This window comes from Sorghum bicolor, chromosome 5 (genome assembly GCF_000003195.3).
Source record: "Sorghum bicolor cultivar BTx623 chromosome 5, Sorghum_bicolor_NCBIv3, whole genome shotgun sequence".
In the NCBI taxonomy this organism is placed as follows: Eukaryota; Viridiplantae; Streptophyta; class Magnoliopsida; order Poales; family Poaceae; genus Sorghum; species Sorghum bicolor.
The window spans coordinates 10,320,179-10,333,292 of NC_012874.2; positions in this window are offsets into that span (position 1 = coordinate 10,320,179).

Sequence of the window (13,114 nt, forward strand, 5' to 3'; positions counted from 1 at the left end):
TTGAAGGGTTTGGTCGTATGCCGTCACGACTGACAACGTTGCCGAGCAGCAGACCAGAAGGAACACCAAAGATGCACTTTTTGGGGTTAAGTTTCCACTTGTACCTATTAAGTGCCTTGAAAGTTCGGTCTAAGTTGTCGATTAGGGTGGTCGCGTCCCTTGTTTTTACGACCACGTCGTCTACATAGGCCTCGACGAGGTCATCATGAATCTCGTCGTGGAGGCACTGTTGGATAGCCCGTTGATAAGTGGCTCCGGCGTTTTTGAGTCCGAAGGACATGGTCGTGTAGCAGTATGCGCCAAAAGGAGTAATGAAGGATGTTTTTATCTGATCGTCTTCCTTTAGCGAGATCTGGTGATAACAAGAGTAGCAATCTAGAAAAGAGAGGAGTTCGCATCCGGCCGTTGAGTCGACCACCTCGTCAATGCGAGGGAGACCAAAAGGATCTTTAGGACAGTGTTTATTGAGATCAGTGTAATCAACGCACATTCTCCATTCATTATTCTTTTTGCGTACAAGAACCGGATTGGCGAGCCAATCGGGGTGATACACTTCTTTTATGAATCCGGCTGCTAGAAGCCGTGTTATTTCTGTCCTAAGAGCCTCCTTTTTGTCACGAGCGAACCGTCGCAGCTTTTGCTTGATTGGTCTTGCGATCTTCGAGACATTTAAGGAGTGCTCGATCAGGTTTCGTGGGACGCCGGGCATGTCTGCGGGTTTCCATGCAAAAACGCTCACGTTGTCCCTTAGAAACCTGACGAGCGCGTCTTCCTATTTTGGATCCAGATTGGCCCCGATGAGGGCCGTCTTCTCGGGGCTGCCATCGACCAGCTGTACTTCTTTGTACTCCTTGGATTTTGAAGTCTTCCTGGCTGTCTCCTGCTCGGGTAATCGGAGCTGGTCGGGGGGCAGCTGCGCGGCTTGGGTTGCTGTTTCTGCCATGCGGATTGAGAGGTCTATTGCTTCGGTGATCTTGAAGCTCTCTTCTTCGTAGGTATACGCGGTGTAGACATTGCCTCTGACGGTTAGGACACCCTTCTCCGTAGGCATCTTAAGGACCAGGTATGAGTAGTGCGGGACTGCCATGAACTTTGTCAGCGATGGTCGGCCCAGTATAGCGTGGTAGGTCCCGTCGAAGTCCGCGACCACGAAGTTGATGAACTCTGTCCGAAAGTGGTCGGGTGTGCCGAATTGGACAGGCAATGTTATCTGTCCGAGGGGCACTGAACTCTGACCTGGCAAAACCCCCCAGAATTGGGCATCGTAGGGTTTTAGTTGTGCAGGAGATATCTTGAGAGCGGGCAGGCTGTTGCGGAAGAGGATGTCGATGGAGCTTCCCCCGTCCACGAGCACGCGCTCGAATCTGATGCTGTTGATGCAAGGGTCCAGGATCAGAGGGAAACGACCTGGCTCTGGGATAGCAGCCCACTGGTCCTTCCTGCTAAATGAGATCTCCCTGTGCGACCACGGGGGAAATTTTGGGTCTGCGATCAGCCCGTCCGTGCTGTCTATGTTGAGGCAAGCTCTCTTTAAAAGCTTTCTTTCTCGCTTAGATTCGATGGAGACCTTGCCCCCGAAGATGGAGTGGACCACGTCAGTGGGGCTGACGTATTGGTGTCGGGGGTCCCTATCTTGGTCCTCATCCTCGTCTTCGTGGTCGTGCCCGTCTCGCTTGCCGTTTTTCTTAGCGGAGTCGTCTTGGGCGGCCCGCCGTGTATAGATGCTTTTGAGGACGCGGCACTCTTCCATGGTATGATTAGACTTTGGATGTAGTTGGCACGGTCCCTTCAACGTTTTGTTGTAGTCTTCTTGGTAATCCCGCCGCCCGTTGGTACGCTTGACCGTATTTACTTCGTGGTCGTAGTCGCGGGGGCGCTTTCCTCTGAAATCGTCGCGGTTGTCGCGCCGTCGATCCCAACCTTCTCTGTGATCGCGGTTGTCGGGGCGGCGGTGGTTCCTATTGTCGTAGCGACCGCGACCGTCATCTCGCCGGGGAGGCTGGTCGGGACCTCTCGCATCGTCTCGGATTAATTTTTCTGTGTTGTCGGCGTCGGCGTAATTTTTGGCCGTGGCGAGGAGCTCCGCCACCGTTGTTGGCCGTTTACGCAACAGCTTGTTCCTTAGTGCTTCATGGAAACGCAGGCCCTTGATAAAGGCAGAGATGGCCTCGTCGTGGGAAATCTTCGGGATCTTAAGGCGCATATCCGAGAATCGTCGGATGTAATCGCGCAGAGGTTCGTTCTTCCTGTCCCTTATCCTTTCGAGGTCGTACTTGTTTCCAGGCTGCTCGCATGTGGCGATGAAGTTGTTGATGAAAGCCTGGCGTAGCTCTTCCCAAGAGTCGAAGGAGTCCTCGGGCAAGCCAAGAAGCCACTGATGACCAGCCTGGTCGAGGACTATGGGGAAGTAGTTGGCCATGACGTGCTCATCTCCCGCTGCTGATCGGACGGCGATTTCATAGAGAGTGATCCAGTTCTTTGGATTTTCCTTGCCATCGTATTTTTAAAGTTTTTCGAGCTTGAAATTGCGGGGCCACATGACCTGGCGGAGGTGTGAGGAGAACTGTCTTAGGCCCGGGGGCCGTGCGTTGCATCGTACTCGATACGGCGCAGGCTTTCGTGGACTGCTCTCTCTGTGGCGCGCCTGTTGATGCGGTCCCGGGCGTCTTTGGGAGGGATGTTGTGTCGGAGATCCCTGTGCTGGTTTACTTCTTGACCGCGTTTGCGGTTCTGCTCGTGGTGACCGTCAGTGTCCCGACCACCGCCGTCACGCCGTGAACTTTTTCGACGGTTGTCGGGAGAGCGGCTATGGTGACGCCTGCTGGGAGGTGGTGAGGTCCGGCTACGATTAGTCTGGTCGGAGGTGGCTTCCGTATAAGAGACGTCCTGGACTCTCTTGAGCAGAGTGGCTATCTGTCCCATTGCGGCGATCAGATGTGCTCGGATGCTGGTCCGGACTCCCTGGCACTCAGGGGTATCAGGGAGCCGATCTAGATTAGCCATGGCGACAGCCACGTTGGCGCTGGGCGTTTTGTAGACTGGCTGGTCCCCGACCATGTCAAAAGCGTCGTTGAGATTATGCGGTGGAATTTGTTGTTGCTCGTCTGCGCGTCGTCGGGCGCGATCGGCGTTGCGCTGCTCGCGGAGTTGCCTCTGCTCATCCGTTTCTCCATCAACGGCCGGCTCGTCGGCGCTGACGTTGAAAACAATATCTCCTCGCCGGGGGGGAAATACCGGGAAGCGAGGGAAACCCGGAGGGTGTGAAGGCAAATCCAGGTCGTAGTCCTCGTCTTCGGTGTTTATAACTTCGGTGGGGACGGAACCGGTGCTCGAGTTGGTGCTGGAAGCCTGGCCATCCCGTAGTTCTCGGATTGTCACCATGTTGACGTAGTGACGACCGTTCCTTTTCGGCGGCCAACCCGCCTTGCTGAAAACGGATTGGGTGTGTCGTGAGTAAAGAGAGGCCGAGTTGTTCAGGCTGCAAGGATAATCTCCCTTCTTGAGCTTGACAGATCGTCCTGAGGGAGTTGAGGTTATCGTCAGAGACGTTCCTAGCCGTTCGTGTGTAACGACACGAGTTGGCCGGCGGGATTTGAAACAGCTTGATCAGGCTGACGCAGGATTCCGTCCACTAGTTGGGAGGCTTCAAGTATCTTGGAATCAGCGCGATCAAGCGCTTGGAGAAGGTGCGAGCAGTCAATCTTCTTTCCCTTGTAGAGCGGGAACGGTGGTCGCGCGCTCGGTGCCGCCACGCGAGTGGTCGGAGACGACGTGTTCTCAGATTGGATCTGAGTTTCTTTCGAAACCGTGGTCATAAGGCCGCCGCTGCACGTCGTCCACGTGATCTGGCCGACGGTGAACGTGAGGCCTTCAGGCACGGCCGCGGAAGCTGGGATCGTGACCATCTTGTTCGCCGGAGAAGTTGCACGCACACCCCCTACCTGGCGCGCCACTGTCGACGAAAGCTGGTCGGCAGTCTACCTTGGGGTATACCCACGGTAGTAGTTTATCGGTAGACGGTGCACAAACTACGAACTCGATGGTGATGCAAGACACATGCAAGCTTTTTATCCAGGTTCGGCCGCCGAGCTGGCGTAATACCTACGTCCTGTGTCTGATTGTATTGATTCGTGTTGAGAGAATATGATGTCCTAGGGGGGTCCCTTGCCTCTCCTTATATAGTCCGGAGGGCAGGGTTACAGATCTGGAAACTAATCCTAGTCGGTTACAATTGCCATAGATAGTTCGATATCAATTCCTATTCTAACCGACTAGAATCCTGCTTGATCTTCACGTCTTGTTTCCTTGCACGAAACTCCAAGCTGTCGGGTCAAGCCTCGAGCTTGTCTCGTAATGGGCCAAGCCTCCTGGCCCAAGTCTATCCGTAAGGGTATAGGGGTTTATACCCCCACAGGTAGAGGCCTTCTTCCTCCTGCCCACTGCGCCCGCGTCTGTCTTCCTCCTGCCCTAACCGCCGCGCTCGCGACCGCTCGTCTCCTCCGCCGCCGCTCCGTCGTCGTTGCTCGAGCGCCGCCACGAGGATGCCCCGCCGTCGTACGCCGCGCTCCCTCTCTCCTCTCTTTCTCTCCTTCTCGCGCGCGCGCCCGCCGTCGCCTAATGCCGCGCGCCCGAGCCGCCGCCGTACGCGCGTCGCGCTCCCTCCGCGCGCTCGCGCCGCCGCCGTACACCGACAACGCTGCGGGCGGGGGCAGCTGCGCGGGCCCCACGCCGTACACCGTGCCCGGCCACGCGCGCCCCCACCGGCCGGCGGCGCAGCCGCCGAGCCCCGGCCCCGTGCGCCCGAGCCGGCCCATGGCGCTGCGCGGCCTTGTTTAGGCCTTGTTTAGTTCCCCAAAAATTTTGCAAATTTTTTTCAGATTCTCCATCACATCGAATCTTTAGACATATGCATGGAGTATTAAATATAGATGAAAAAAAATTAATTGCACAGTTTGATCGAAATTGACGAGACGAATCTTTTGAGCCTAGCTAGTCTATAATTGGACAATATTTGTCAAATACAAACGAAAGTACTACTATTCCTATTTTGCAAAAAATTTTGGAAGTAAACAAGGCCTTAGTTCCTAAAAAATTTTGTAAAATTTTTAATTCTCCGTCACATTAAATCTTTAGACGCATGCGTGAAGTATTAAATATAGACAAAAATAAAAACTAATTGCACAATTTGGTCGGAATTGACGAGACGAATCTTTTGAGTCTAATTAGTACATGATTGGATAATATTTGTCAAATACAAACGAAAGTAGTACTATTCCTAAATTGCAAATAGACGAAAATAAAAACTAATTGCACTGTTCACGTAATATATATACGATGTTCTTTAAATTTTTTCTTTGTTACATGTATTTATTTTTTTCTTATGCTTTGCTCTAATTATTATTTGTATTACATTATATATTTTTTCTTAGGCCTTGTTTAGTTCCGAAAAGATTTTCTATTTTGGTATTGTAGCATTTTCGTTTATTTGTAGCAAATATTGTACAATTATAAACTAACTAAGCTCAAAAGATTTGTCTTGTAAATTACAGACAAACTATGTTATTAGTTTTTGTTTTTTTTCTGTATTTAGTGCTTCATGCATGTGCCACAATATGTAAATGTGATATAATATTTGTTCCTTATTTCTTCCTTCTTCCAGATCGACGTCTCTCTACCGTCGTTACCAAAGTCCCCGTCGAGTCTCCGCACCGACCGCCGTCTCTCCGCCGTCTCACCGCCTTCAAACTACAGGCATGTCGAGATAGATCTATTAGTGGTACAATTATCAGTGCTATAATCAGTGGTACAATTAGTGGTTTAAATTAGTGGTACAATTATGATATATTTAATTATTAGCAAATGATATACACTAAACCCTAAACCTAAGCCCTAAACCCTAAACCCTAAACCCTAACTCCTAAACCCTAACCCCTAAACCCTAAACCCTAAACCCTAAGCCCTAAACACATATACTCTCTCTCTCTCACTTATTTGTGACCGATTCAGATCATGCCACTTTTGTTAGCAAATGATGTAAACCCTAAGCCGTAAACCCTAAACCTTGAAACCTAAGCCGTAAACCCCAAACCCTAAGTTGTAAACCCTAGTTTTATATATTGTTTCCTTGTCAGGTATACACAGTAGTGCTAGTAGTCATGTGTCACCAATTTCTTATAAATCTAGAATATTGCCTCTGCTCAAATTCATATATATTTATTTATTTTCATGTATATTATAGTAGTCATGTGTCACCAATTTCTTATTTATTTTCACGTAATATATATACGATGTTCTTTAATGTAATTAGTGATGTTCTATGGTGTATTTAGTTTTTTTCACGTAATAACATATAGTATACATATAGTGTTCTGTGATGTATTTAGTGATGTTCTAAGCCCTAAGCCCTAAACCCTAAACCCTAGTTTTATATATTGTTTCCTTGTCAAGTATACACAGTAGTGCTAGTAGTGATGTGTCACATATTTCTACAGAAATGGCCGATCCGAGAGAACACGAAGAGGAAATGATGAACCTGATCCGCGGTCCCACTGAAGAAGTTTATCACGATGATCGCGAAGGCGATGAGAACCCTGAGGGAATCGATGACTGCTCTCAGTATTTGGTCGACCCGAACGAGCAAGATAATGCTGGCCAGCAGGTCTGTAATATGGCAGTCTCCTTTGTTTTTACAGATATAATTTGAAATCTTGTATTAAATTGTCTTTTTTCTTTCTACATAGCCCTCTGGCTCGACGACAACCACGGGGACCAGCCGGAGAGTACGAGGCCCAAAGAAGCCTATGGAGGGCCGGTTAGTAATCTCAGAATTCGAGGAAGCAACAGGCAAGCCACTTGGACCCCATTCAAGGGCCTTCGTGAACCACTTAGGGTACCTTGTCTGGGATAGGATCCCAATCAGTGTCCGTGAATGGAAGGAGAACAAGAAACACCCAGAAATCAGTTATGTCTCTATACGTGACAAGGAGCTACTCTGGGGTGATGTCTTGCAACATTTTACACTAGAGACAAACGATGAACAGTTGAAGGAAAGAGTCCGAGATTGGTCTATGAAGAAGATGGCACCAATGTTCTAGGGCTATAAGAAGCGTCTATATCAAGACTACATCAAGAAAAACATGACTCCAGATTTCAACTCTCCGAACTATGCGAAGCTACGGCCGTTTTGGGACGACTTTGTACGGTTCAAGATGTCCGAAGAGGTTCAGGAACGGGTGAGAAAGAACCAAGAGAATGCCCGACGCAAGACCTACCACCACACGATGGGATCAGGTGGCTACCAAACCGCAGTTCCTAAGTGGGAAAAGGCCGAAAAAGAGTTAATCGACAGGGGGTTGGTGGCCGAATCCCTCGAGTGGCCTGAGCGCGCGAAGCACTGGTTTTTCGCTCACGGAGGCTCACTGGACCTTGAGACCGGAAAGGTCGTGTATGGGGAACGCATCCAAGCTGTTGCGCAAAGATTCCATCAAGCCCGCTCCGTCGCTGAAAGTGGAGAATGGCAGCCGAATAGAGATAAAGACGAATTGACATTCGCCCTGGGGAACCCTGAGCACGGTGGACGGACGAGAGGCTATGGCACCGTGTCGTGGGAACATGCCTTCCCTGCTGATAGGGAAACTTATAGAAGCCGCCAGAGAAAGAAGGAAGAGGACAGGGAACAGATACGCAGATTGGAGGAAGGACTCATAAAGACCTAAGAAGTGGCTCAATGGGCCCTTGAGCGGGAGCAAGCGCTGAACTAAAGAGCAGTTGTGCTTCTACGGAGGCGCCTGCGAGGCAAGTTGATGACATAGGGCTGCGATTCCCGGTGGATGACGTCACCGCTCCGTTGACGTCTTGTGAGCTCCATATTCCGGAGGGCGATGGCACAGTAAAGGTGGCTACCGGTGTCGTATCTCCTATCGACACCACCAAGACACCAACGATCCACTCTGTCCCAATAGCAGCCGGATATGCTTGTGTCTCGGTGGATAGAGTGGTCAGAGGCCGTGAAAATGTGCCTCTTGATATCGAAGGCGGTGATGGAGAGAAGACACTTGGTGAAGCGGAGAAGACATTCATATGTTGGAGGAAATGGTACATCATTATTCCTGGGGTGCTGCCGCCACAACCGAACCCTAGCAGGTGCGGATTATTGTGGACGCTACTGCTTTTTCTATGATTATATACTGTATCAAATTACATTTAGTCATGTATACATATACCTTATTTGTTTTTCTTCAAATCCAGGGCCTCCCCCCACCGAAGTCCGTTTGTCCATTCACCGCATGACCATAGTGCCGTGGGACACGACGACGACGACGTACAAGAGAAGGCCGCATCCCCACCACCGGCCGCCGCATCTCCTCCACGAAGGAATCCAACGCCACCCGCGGTCGAATCTCCTCCACAACAGCAAGCTCCACCTGCGCCGCTGCCTCCGCCAATGCCGACGACAACGGCCGTCGCCTCATTGGCACCGGCTGGTGCTGCATCGAAGAGAAAGAGGTCGTTCGCCGAGACACAGAGATCACTCCAACCACCTGCGGCAAAGAGGAAAGCTTTGAACATGAAGATCCCGAAGACGACCAAGCTTTCATATGAGAAGACCGATGAGGAAGTGCTTGCTGTCAGCAAAGTGGATGTCAAAGCATTCTTTGAAAAATGCAAAGCTAATAGAAAAGCAGAGCAAGAGCCGCCATACCTAATGTATCCTCGCTCAAAGCTACGTCAAGTGGTGCAGAAAATGACAGACACGAACCGTGCTGCGAGTAAACAACCAGGGTCAACAATATCAGACTACGACCGTACTGTCCTAAAGAAAATCAAGGCAGACAAAAGAAAAGTCCAGCAAAAATTTGCACAGCTCGGCGAACAAGCGCAACAATCAGTTCAACCACTAGTGGTTGCGAATGAGTACGGTTCAAACGCCAACTTGCTGGCAATGACTATACTTGCTAATGTGGACTTAGATGAGCTCGGGAATTGGATGGAAGAAACTGGGCTGTCCCTAGAAGCACTTCTAGGGCGTACCGATGCACCAATCCACGAAGGTGTCGATGACTATCAGAGTCGGTACATTTACGGCAGGAGTTTGTGCCACCCTGAGAAGGTACGAGGACTTGGTACGCAAATATACAAGCTGCACGAGTACTACTTGAGAGTCAGCTCAAAACATATAGAAGAAGAATTGATTGTCGTCCGAGTCCGCGACCGACACTACTTCTGTGGAGATGACGTCATATGGATAGATTTTAGTGAAGTACACCAACTTCTCCATATGAATGCTCTCGACAAGTCTCTCATGAGCTGCTACTGTCTGTAAGTGATTCTTCCTTTCAATCATTAATCCCATTATAGCATATGTATGTATTCGTAATAACTACGCTCACGATGTGCAGACACATGATGAGAGAACAAAGATTGAAAAAAGACAATCGAATTGGTTTCATCGATCCATATATCGTGTACAAGGACACTAAAACTAAAGATCCATTGAATCTGAAGCCTAAGGAAATGGAGAAGAACCTCCGGAGGTTCTTTTATAACCAAAGGCATACGGAGAAGATACTCTTCCCTTACAATATGGGGTAAGTGTTGTGTTATATAATGTCTTAGTTAATCCGGCATTAAGATATACATATATAAGTAGACTCTAAACAAATGCAGAGATCATTGGATACTCATTGAGATTAAGATCACGGAACAAAGAATACATGTGTGGGACTCAATGAAAAAAGACCTGGCACTCTATCAAGACATAATAGACATGATCCAGAGGTAAGTATATATCATACTTTAAATATCGATGCGTGCTCCTTTACTTTATTATGCTAGCTATACCTAATCAACGAGCGTCTTATTGGGCAGGGCTTGGGCTTGGCTACAACAAAAATATCGTACGGATCTGAATGTGTCACTTCCTCCTCCTGTTCTACTCCCTTGGGTGCCCACGCAGCCGTTTGGAACGAATCTATGTGGATACTATGTTTGTGAATTTATGCGGTGCACCCTATTTAAACCTGCTCAAAGTGTTCTAAAAGTAAGTAACATGCATGTGTATATAGTAAATTTATATCTTATTTATTTGTTGAAACTAAATAGATTTTATGTATATTAATATCTTTTTTAACTAATGCAAATGGAAGGAGTGGAATATGAAAGATAAAGTGTTCGAGTACACATTACTCCTTGGAGTCCAGGAGACGATCGCCGGATTTATCAACGATCATGTCATTCCGTAAGACGGCGAGTTCCACTTATACCCGCAGGGCTTCAAGCCCATTCCAAACAAGGACGAACACTTGTATGAGCTTTGAGTGGGCGGGCAAACATTATGTAATCATTAACCGGTGGCAGCACACTTGATTATTACTTGTACATAATATTATTATTATAAATGTAATGTGTATGTACGTATGTGTATAACTATATAATATATATAGATATATATATTATACAGATAATATATATATATATGTAGTTTCATACTTTATTTGTGTGCAATAATGACGCTCTCGTATAGGTGCAACGTATATGGATAATTGCGGCGTATACGATTAAATTGGAGAACATATACAATTGGAAACCAAAATCTATAAAAAAATGAAAATGAAAAAGAAAAAGAAAAAGACCTTTAGTCCCGGTTGGGAATACCAACCGAGACTAAAAAGGGTGGCCAGAGGTGGCGCCACGTCACTGCCTGGTGCCCCCTGTAGTCCCGGTTGGTATTACCAACCGGGACTAAATGTCCCCATTTAGTCCCGGGTCGGAGAGCCAGGACTAAAGGTGGGACTTTTAGTCCCGATCCCTTAGTCCCGGCTCGCCACCCGGGACTACAAGTTGTTTTCGACCGGGACAAAAAGCCTGTCCTGTACCAGTGTATATCAGCTACCACTACGGAATAGTAATTTTTGGTTATATCTAACAAGGATTTTTTTGGTTGTATTGTATAAGCTGTATCGAGTCAGTGCCTAGCTAATTTATTCTTTTTTAACGGTGTGTTTCTCCAAAGCAAGCCGAGAAACACAGGAGTTGGTTCAAACATCCTGGAGTTCACCATTTTCTGATGTAATACCAACGGTCAGATTGTAAATGTTATTAAATTGCTGCGGCTTGGTATTGTGATGCCTTGACCCTAGCACTGAAGAGGAGAACTTGAGGATCTCAGTAGCTGAACAATGACAAAACATGGGGCAAGCAATTCAGATCCCTGTGTTTAAAATAAAATTGTCTACAGATAAGATATTTATTACATAGATCCCAAAGAAATCTCTGCAGATCGATTTGTTGCAGCGTTATTAAATGCTTCATTGGTTCTTTCTTCAAAATTGTAAACAACCAGCCTCCAACATGTTACATGTCATCAACCTGCTAGCGTGTGTATATATAATATGGTACTATGAGATTATCCAGATATAAAATTCTGATGCACATAAAAAACTAAAGTGTTGCAAGTGCATTAGGTTGACATCATGTCTTGCGTCCCATAATGGCACTCTCAATGTAGAAAACATCATAGTTTCTATATATATTAATTGTAATGCAACGTAAGTATTTTGCTGACGTGGCAAGGTAGTTATTGAAGAGAGAGCATAGAAACCAGGTCTCAGTTAGAAACCATGTCTACATGAGAACCAAGAAATTAAAGGATGGAAATGTTAGAGAATGGAGAGAGAATGTATGTGACTGGATAAAAAATTATTTTGTAGAAACTATTCATTGAGACCATACTTTCTATATGCAGTGTCTATAAATATTTATAGGTATAGAAACTGGGAGTGGCCTGAGTGGAATACGAAGAAAGTCAAATGATTCTTCTGGGTATTGTGGATAATTTAGGCCTTGTTTAGTTTTTTTTTTTTGCAAAATGGACATTGTAGCACATTCATTTGTATTTGACAAATATTGTATAATCATGGACTAACTAGGTTCAAAAGATTTGTCTCGCAAATTATAGGCAAACTGTGCAATTAGTTATTTTTTATCTATATTTAATAATACTCCATGCATGTACTGCAAGATTTGATGTGACGGAGAATCTAAAAAATTTTATAAAATTTTTTGGGAACTAAACACGGCCTTAAGAGGAGAAGTTGAGGATCTAAGTAGCTTGCAGAACGAATATTGTAACGTCAAATTTTCAAACTACATTTCGGTTCTGCATATATTATACCAAACCATGTGTAAGTTGATTGTTTGAGGCCTTAAACAATTTTAAATCAAAAAGTTGTCAATTATAAAGTTTAATAACTTTTCTAAATCTACATTTTTATTTAGGGATTTTCTCCATCTGAGGTCATTATAAAATTTGAATTTCTAATTTGAGAAATTCAAACGTAGTTTTTGCATGATAAGACGATTTCAAATTAAAAAAGTTGTCAACTACAAAGTTTCGTAATTTTTTTGAGATATACAATGTTTATTTAGGGAGTTTTTCCATCCGAGGTCGTTTGAAAAATTTAAATTTTTAAATAAAGACTCATTTTTGCATGATAAGATGAACTCAAATAAAAAAGATATCAACTACAAAATTTCATAACTTCTCAAGATCTACAAAGTTTATTTTGGTTGTTTGGTCATTTGTTTATCCGACATGGGGATTCTATCATTTTTCACAAAACTTATATATCTCACTTGTAGAACTATAAGAGAGATATAGAAATTTTATGAACAAATTTATTTTCACTTTGTGTAACACCCGATATCAGCTATGCACCATATGTGAGTTTTAGAAGCCAAATCTCACATATAGCTACAAATAAGGGGTAATATCAAAGGACAATGTATAAATTATATAACGTACATAATAAATCAGAAACAACCTTAGGCAGCAAACCACAGAAGATAACTCCAAACTTCGGGTATTAACTTCACTCTACATGATCTAATTGACTGGTTGATCACAAGCTCAATACTTCTCCTCAGATGTGGGGCAGATAGCAAGAGTGAGTCCAAGACAAACTCCACAAGTATAACAACTAGATTGTATAGATCCCACGGTCTCATAATCAATGTGTCATAAATAATATAGAGTACTAAACAATAAACAATGAGTATCTTAACACATCAAGATTCACCACCCTTAATGTAAGAATCCCTAAGGCCACTCTTGACC